Genomic DNA, 9,340 nt, shown 5'->3' on the forward strand with positions numbered 1-9,340 from the left:
AATTTTCTCAATTTTTTATCACCAAATCTATCTATACACATACCATCTTCTGTCCTTCTCTACAGAGGATAAATTGTCCATCCTAGCTAAGGTCTAGTGCTATCTAGCTTTTGGTTTCTAATCATATTGGATCCAGCCATTTGTGCTGGTCAAGTTCTTCAGGAGAAACAAGAGTGCATGTGAGCGCGTGTGAGCGCGTGCGCACACACACGATGATGGAGGCTGAGAAGTCCTATGGTCTGCCACTTGCAATCTGGAAACCCAGGAGAGTTGGTAGTGTAATTCCAGTTCAAGTCTGAAGGTTTGAGAACCAGAGTACTTGACGTTGTAAATCTCAGTCCAAGACAGAATTTGAAGGAAGTTCCAGTTCAACCAGGCAGACAGGAAAGGAACAAATCCTCTCTTTCTGTGCTTTTTGTTTCATTCAGACCATCACATAATTGAATGAATCCCACTTCACGCATTCAAATGCTAATCTTATCTGGAAACACCTTCACAGAGTAAGTGTATCCTCAAGCAATTTTCAGGAGCCTGTAAAAGTTTAAGCTCTTCTATTTATATTTGGTATTCTAAACCTTAATGAAGATATCTACATCTATCTCCATAACTCTTTTACTGTTACTTATCATCTATCCATCCATCCATCCATCCATCCATCTGTTTTTTATTATTTTTTCTTTAATTCTGCCTGCTTAGCCCATTTCTTTTTGGAGCCCCCTGTCTTTCTTCAGCTTTCAGAAGTGTTTTCCTGTTTCTTTGATTTTTTTTCATTTTGTCTTTTCTGTTCTCTCTTCTATTATCCTGTTAGATGGATGTTGGATGTCCAGGATTGATCTTATATAACATTTAAATCTTCTTTCTTATTAAATGTCTTTATCTTTTTTTACTTTTTGTATTCTTAGAAGTGAAGTCAAACTTTCATCAGGTCATCTAATATTCATCCCACATCCATTTTATTCTATGTTCCTCAGACAGCAGAAGTAGTAGAAACTTCATGAATGAGTTAAGTAAATTGGAAATTTATTCTATATGCATACTTGGAACCATGCACATGGAAAAGTGCTCATAAGTTGTATTACTAGGATTAGATATTCATTGACTAAGTGTCCATGATATACTGGGCATTGTTATTGACGCTGGGGATGTGCTGGTGAACAGAACTGGCAAGCTCTCTGTTTTCATAAACTTAAATTTTCTGGGTGGGTGTGGAGGAAGAGGAAAAATAAACAAATAAATGCTAAAAAATGTACCACTGTACATACATATATTCAAAAGAATGAGTATGAAAAAATATTGAAGAAATTAATAAGAAAACATCATATCACGATTGTGCCATGCAAAACATTAAAATAACAGTGACGTGCTGGAGACTGGTTAGGGAGTCACTTTAGATTGGGTTACCAGGTCCAGCCTTTAGGTTGACATCTGAACAGATGATCAGAGAGTGGATTTGAGGCAGAAGGAATAGCTTGTGCAAAATCTTAAGACAGGAGCAGAAAGAAGGTAGTAGTGGTCTAAATGTGGTGTGCAAGAAAGGTGGTATGACTGAGATCAGAAACAGAGGCAAATCCCTAGGGCTTTGTAAGCCATTGAAGGAGTTTGGATTTTTCTCCCAAGTATAATGAAAAGCCATTGGGAGATTTTAAGGAGGGGAAAGGGGCAATATGATTTGTGTTTTAAGATGATTGTTCCAATTGCCTTATGGAGAATGGACAGGAGTGGGGCTGGAGTGGGAGCAGGGGGTCAGCCAGAAGGCTGTTGTAGCCATCTAGGCAAGACACGATGGTGGCTTTGATCAGGGCTAATAGTGGAGATGGAAATGAACGGGTCCAGTAAGATTGCTGGGTCAATGTGTATGTGGTTTGTCAATTTTGCAAACTGTGCCCCCAAAAAGATTTTACTAATTCATAAACCCCTAATGGTATATGAGTATATGTAATAATAATAATGTGAAATTGCAAATTGTCTTAGAGATCCACACTTCAGTTTTCTATATGGAAAGAACAAGACCCACTGATCTTTCGTGCATTAGTTCAGGCGACAAGTTTGTTTCCTAGGAAGGAACCCCAGGCATCTGCCAAGTTCTGGTATCTATTATACACCACAAGGTTTTCTCAGCATCTCTGTTCTCTATTCTGTATGTTCTTTTGTTTGACGCTCTGCTGCAGTACCACTGCACATTATATATTCATGTGTTTCTTATTTTTTTTTTTTAAGTTGTAAACTTTGAGGGCAGGAAGAACCTGTCAACCTATATTATAGTTTTCAATCAGACCCGGTGCTTAAGAATAACCCAGGATCACATGAACAAATTGTTGAAAAAATAAAGTGATCATTCATTATGTTTATGTTCTCTGACATAATTTGGTTACTGAGACTAGTGAATCCCAACATTTCTACCATTATTATTCAATATCTATACTCACATTTCAGACACTATTTGGGAAATAATCCAAAGAATCCCTTTTAGCTCAATATAGTAGAAAAGATTTGGAATTTAGATTCAGAAACCTTGGTTTCAAATTTTGGTTTTGCTTCTTTCTGACGGTGTGATGTTGGACCTTTGCTTCTCAGCTGTAAACCAGGCTAATAACAGGCACTTGTCTGACCTAGATTACAAGATTTTGTGAGATTTTGAATATTTTATGTGAAGGAACTTGTAAACTATAAAGTACAAATAAGTGGTGTATTTAATAAAACCTACAGTTGATTGAGCTCTTATCTGTGCTTCAGATACTGTTGTAAAAGTTATATACGTATCAACTCATTATTCCTTATGACACTGTTATGAGGTCAGGGCTATTACCGTACCCATTTTTCAGGTGAGACAATACAGAGAAATTAAATAACTTGTTTAAGGTTGCACACTGAGTAAATGACAGAATCAGGACTTGAACCCAGGCATTTGACAGTACAGTCCTCGCATAACTACTATGCTTTGCTATCACTCTGTGAAGTTGACACTATTAAAATATTGAGAGCACATATATTAATATAAAATATATGTTAGGCACTGTGCTAAGTACTGAAGGTCCAAACAGGAAAAGGCAAGGTCAGTTAAGGTGTTTTAAATATCTGTGCAGTTGAAGAATTTTTTTTTTTATTTGAACAAAGAAAAAAACTCATGCTTGAACAATGGTAATGATCCTTTATGTAATTAGCATATGTGAATTCACAGATAATGAGTCAACATAATAATAATATAGATTAGTACACATTTTATTACATAAGTACCCTATCAGTAAATATTCTTTATTAGCTGAGACATAATTTTTAAAGGAAAATAACTTTGCTTTTATATTCTAAAGAGATTAATTTTCTTTCAAAGAGATGATATTTCTTAATATTTGTGGATTTTCGAACACATTCAAGACTTCAATCATGTTTGAGGACCTCAGCTAATGGGATATCATTTTCATTTTCAATTTAGAGGACAGGGTGAATTTTACTTAAAAATTCTATAATAAACATGTGCAGGTAGGTTTACAACTATATATTTTTATAACTATAGTACCATGGAAACTGGATTTTTGCAGCTTTATAGAATATCTCATCTTAGCTCTCTAGTGGAAGTATGATTTTTAGAATATTTAAAAGAATTTTCTTCAGTTGCATGTCATACAAATTCAATCTTTTCTTGCATGAATTTTCTCCTAAAACACAACAGATGATTATGCAAGGCCATTTATGCAAGTGAATTGCTCAGTGATATTATCAGCCAAAATTGTAGGTTGAGGTCAAGTGATGTCAAGTCATTATTTAAAGAAACAAAGACAAAGGGAAAAAGACAAATTGTAGAGGGGAAATTTAATACATTTTGGCAACATAAGTAGGAAGGTCAGTAAAGGACATGAAGCTAGAGTGATGTCATTATAACTGGCTTCAGTTCAAAAGTGGCAGGGTGGCAGTTAGCCAAAAAGGCACTTTGATGTTGTTTGTTTATATATTGCTATTTAGCTATCCATAACCAGAAGTGGAGATTACAGCAGATAATTTTATAGTGGATGATTGAATATTGTGGTTACTGCATTATTTTAAGCTTTGTTTTTAGAATACAATGTCTACACATTGCTGAGAGCTTTCATTTTTAACATGCACTTCCTCCACGCATGCAGATCTGCAGGTCCCTCTACAATCTAAACAGGACCAACTGCTGCAGAAGTAATTATTTGATGAAGTGATCTGGATATAGATTTTGAGTTGAGACAAAGCATTTGGGAAAGATTCTCATGATCTGTTAAAATTATGAAATAACCAGATCTCTGCAGCCTCCTGTCCTGCTTCATGGGTGGTATTCATGCTGGGCCCATAAAGAGGGAGAAAGGAGTCAGCTGGAGGGATGTTTTTCTTTTTCAGTTTCTCACTGGCTTGCATTACACGCTTTCCTCCCTAGCAGACTAGGTCCACCTAAATAGCCATGACTCCATTGCCTAACTCACACGTATTTAGCAACTGATGGCTTCTTATTGATGAGAGGTTTTAGGTGAAATTTTTGTTGTATGCTGATGTTATAAAGCAAACCATATACTTTACAAAGTGTCCCCCCCACCCTGATATTTCTAATACCCACCTGGCAACATACATAGTTAATATAGTATTATTGACTGTATTACCTATTTTAGAATCTGCTTCTTAGGACTGCTCCTGACTTCTACTGCTTTAGGTCAGACTTTGGGTTGGAAATTTGCATGCAGGAATTTTATTGATGAATACTCTCAGGCACTGGTCTTGAAGGCATTGAAAGAAGTAATATTAGACAGAGGGAGAGACCGAAACTATCTTGTAGTTGCAGTAAAGAAGTTCTGGAGTTCATATGACTCTTTAGAATTGTCTCCAATTAAAGCTTGAGGACTGGTTCTTTTACCCCTTCTTACTCTCCTCCCTTAACCAGTCATCGGACATGGACTGCCCCTGGGGACGCGCACAACTCTGGTTCCAGGAGAGAAACTGAGCTATGACCTATCAGCAGCCTGTGCTCCCAGACGCTGGGATCACAGGGTGCTTATGGAAGGCACCCCATTAGATCCAAGGCACAAAGTGACCAGCTTCTTTGTAAAACAGTAGAGGACACAGAACAGCATTCTTAGCCCTTAGAGGACAGGAAACTTCTGGAAGTAACATGTGGAAAGTTTAGCCCTAGACTTTGTGTCTTGCATCTCTTTGCCCAAAGCGGATGTTAAGTGTACAATTCTCTAACAATTACCAAAATTCACTTAAAATCACAGAGGAAGTTATGTTTCTACAAATTTGCACTTTCATGACCTGAAGGCCCTCTCCCATTACAGTACTTAAAGGCTGGCATAGTTCATGCTGAGCAGGTGGGCAATCACTGACAAGTTTCTGCCAGTGGTGAAAATTTCTCAGTAGACACTACGTATTCAAACATATTTGCAAAATTTATGGTGGGAGCAACAGCTGGAAAAGAAGAGTCTTCCAGACGAGGTACCCCATTCAGTATAATAGTTGTATATAAATGACTTTGTCAATAATACCACATTTCCAGAATATTTAGTGAAATAGATACATTGCATCCCCATTAGACTATATCCTTGCACAGATCTTTCTGGACACACAGTTTTTAATTTTTCAGTTCAAAGAAAACTTAGATCATAGGCCAGTAAATCAAATGTGAGACCCAACATTCCATTTATTGTGTGATTACTATTGCTATATCATTTTGTGATATATTTAGGTTCAATCTTCTGTCACAGACTTTAGTCATTTTATAACTTAAGCACAATTTCTTTTGGGCACTAAGCCACATCAATCATCAAGTTCTAAAATTTCTGATGAAGCTTTGCTGACAGTGAGAAATTTCAATGTTACAAACAAGTAATTATTTTATATAAAATCTTGGTAGCAAAGTGTTCCATATTTTTCATCAGTTTCTTCTGTCCTTTCTTCCTGCCTCATTTGTTGAATATAAATAGCCAATAGAGAGCAGGGACAAGTGTGCAATTAACTGAAACCCAAATGGGCACTGTCCTCATTTGTAAGTTTTTGATGAGAGGAAAATGAACTCCAGAGAGTCATACATTGAAACCCAGATAGAGATATTTGTTCATAACATGCTGTTAATTCCTATATTGTTGTCCTATACTTTTTAATAGCTTTATGAATATATTTGATGTTAACATGCATAACATAGAAGAAACAACCTCTATATTAAGTTCTTAGGGTGTTTAGACACAGCATCTCCTTTAGCCAGTATTAGGCAAGATTTTAAGTCTTTGACAGCATGGCAGACTTATATACTTAGGATCTTTTCTTCTTCCTCCTCCTCTTCTTCCTCTTCCTCATCTTCCTCCTCCTTCTTGCCTTTAGGGAACATACTCTAATGGCCTCTTTTCTGTCTTTATCCTATCTTTTCTTCCTCTGAATAATTTGGCTGCACTGGTTTTCTTCTCTTTAAATTATTTCCACCTCTCCTAGTGTTTTTGCAATCCTGGTCTCTGGATTACTTCCAACCTGTTCATTCTTTGTTTCTCCAAGTAACTTCTCCGTCTTTACCCTTTAAATATGGGTGTTACTTATGGTTCTGTCTTTGCCCCCTGCTTTATGTTACTCTCCACTTTGTCTTTGCTGCTTCATCCACTTCCATGACAATGGCATGACCTATATGCCAATGACTTCCAGAACTTTGTTTAGACAGAGTGGGCTGTCCTTCACTGTATGGACACCCTACAGGCATGAATATGGTTCAGTGTGAACAGTCACAAACTGTGAAGCAGAAATGTAATTTTAACCATATGAAATCACTCATACGTGGAATGTAAAGAACAAAATAGGTGAACAAACAAAATAGACTCTGAGAGGGAGAGAACAGACCGATGGTTGCCAGGGGAAAGGGAGGGTTGGAGCAGCTGGGTGAAAAAGATGAAGAGATTAACAAGTACAAATAGTTGTGAGGATATAAAAGTACAGCATGAGAATAATCAATAACATTGTAATAACTATGTATAGTGCCAGGTGAGTACTTGAAATATAAGGGGATCATTTTGTAAAGTGCATGGTTGTCTAACCACTATGCTGTACAACTGGAACTAATACAAAACAATATTGAATATAAACTGTAATTGAAAAATAAAATAAAAAATATAATTTTATCGTCTATACTATTTAATTTTTCTCCAAAAGATGGCATAGTTATTTGAAAAATAATAATTTCAAAATTACTTCCCAGAGTCTGAATCTGTGTGCTAGGGTATACACTTTAGGTAAATGACTGAGGTCATTAATTATTCCCTTATTAAATAATATTTTAAATTTACTTTACATACATATATGTGGAATAGTGTTTTTCCATATTTCTGTGATAAGACTCACTTGGAATGCTTGTGATTTCACTAATTAATACAATGGACTTGTTATGTATGGGTCAATGATTTTTATTTTTACAAATACCTTTAGGTGATTGTCATGATTAAGAATATTTGGTAAATGCTGACTTGAAATGTGCTTTTCAATTTTACCTGCAGATTTTAAGCTTTGAACTATTGATCCCAGATTGACCAAGTGAAAAGTCTTATCCAGTCCAGTTTTAGGAAAGTAAAGTTAGTTCTCTGACATTTGGTTTGATAAATTTTCTGCTTTGGAAATATTCACAAATACTTATTTTGGTTGTTTCCTAGAAGACACTATTTCTCGTTTCCATTTCTGGCCTAGTTCTTCTACCAGGTTGTGTTTTCCTTGGAGGGTCCATCTTCCTTGAGCCGAAGCACAGTAAACCAAATAAATCATTAAAAAAATTCGTTCCTTATTAAAGGATTGTTACATTAAATAACCCTTGCTTTCTCTGCCTTGTTCCCTTCTTTCCTGAAACTCGTTAGAAGTTGGGGTGCTTTTCACCTTAAAACTCATATTGATGACTCTAGGTATACCAGCCTGGATTTCATGCTTTCATTTAATGGGTCCAATTCCCTTTGGTGTCCTAGAGATATCTCTTTCCAAGGCCATTCATCCTCTTAGAAGTGTTGCGGATGGTAGCGGGTATGGAAGAAATCATGGAGGCTGTCTCACCCTCATGCCTGAGTTCGCAGTTGACCTTGAGTCAGAGCTTCAGATTGGGAGGTCAGGGATCTTCTCTTCGGCCGTAAAGCTCTTGGCCAGAATCCAGGGCAGGCCCTCCTCCCTGCACTCATCCTGCACGTCTCTAGCCATCCTGTCAAGGCAGAGGCATGGCTGGTCACGAGGTCCAAGGCCATAGCCTCCAGGACGGCGCGACAGCTCCTGCCCAGCACCACACTGTTTGAGCTCCTGGCTCCTGTTGCGGTGGAGGGGCGTATGAAGATCGGAAACCCTCTGAGCGTAGGTGGTGGATGGCCTCAGAAAGAGCACAGACTCATTGGGCAGTCTCCATCGCCCCAGCATGCGGAGCGCCTGCTCGCTCCCACGATAGTCTTCCTCCACTCTCAGAACTGGGACAGCTGCCTGGGGGCCGCCATAGGTCTTAACTAATCGCTCCCAGAACATCGTGGACTCTGCTGGTCTACCAACCTGATGTGTACGGACACCCGGAGAAGACCAGCTACCTCAGAGTGCATTCCCACCTGCGAAGTCAGCTTTGGGCTCCACCTGATGCTCAGAACTTGTGAGCTCTGCCTGCTAGAGGCTGCGGCCCAGTGCTGCCTGGGCTCCGGACAATGGCCTGGACCCTGGTGAAAGATGGAGGCTCTATAACATCTCATTTTATTCTCAGGTTTGCTGAGGGTGGGTATCATCATCTCTTGCTTTTTAAACATATATACTGGTGTGTTGCAAATACTAGTCTTATTTTTTTTCTTATCATTTCTCAGTCTCTGAAATTTTCCTCCCACTCTGAAGGATTCTCTTCTCCCTTCCTCCTTCCAGGAGGGCATTTTGGAGCAGAAGGAAGCTTTTATATCCTACGGCATTGGGAGAGGGGCATCAGGGCCATGGCTCCGCGCTCGCACTCTGCCAGAGGATGCCCAGACAGCCTAACCTGCCACCAGTCTCTGCCTTTTGCTGGGTAGACTGGCCCACCTGCTCTATCAGTCTCCTGACCTGGTCTCCACTGAGGTGTGAGCTGTCCCACTATATTTTTGAGGTATGTTCTCTTGATGCCTTTCTGTCCTCACCTCTTCTAATTATGTGGTTGTCGTTGCCAAATTGCCTAGCTTCTTCTTTAGCCCACCCTTTCCGCACCTGTCCTGCGGACCCGAACTCACTTGTACAGCTGCTCTCAGGCTCCCCTGCAGAGGCACCTCCACTGATGGTTATTTTACAGTACTCACGCTGGGTGTTGTGCCACCCTCTACTAAGTTTCCTTAACTGGCAGAAGATTCCCCAGTCTAGGCCCAGGGAAGAATCAGCTCCAAGA

General features: G+C 38.8%; 1 pseudogene; it reads right to left on the minus strand.

Moving 5' to 3' along the window:
• Positions 1-7,930: 7,930 nt before the first annotated feature.
• LOC129073983 (acylpyruvase FAHD1, mitochondrial-like) lies at positions 7,931-8,444 on the minus strand (annotated as a pseudogene).
• Positions 8,445-9,340: the final 896 nt, after the last annotated feature.

This window comes from Pteronotus mesoamericanus, unplaced genomic scaffold (genome assembly GCF_021234165.1).
Source record: "Pteronotus mesoamericanus isolate MK-2021 breed Mesoamerican mustached bat unplaced genomic scaffold, CSHL_Meso_final contig_116, whole genome shotgun sequence".
NCBI lineage: Eukaryota > Metazoa > Chordata > Mammalia > Chiroptera > Mormoopidae > Pteronotus > Pteronotus mesoamericanus.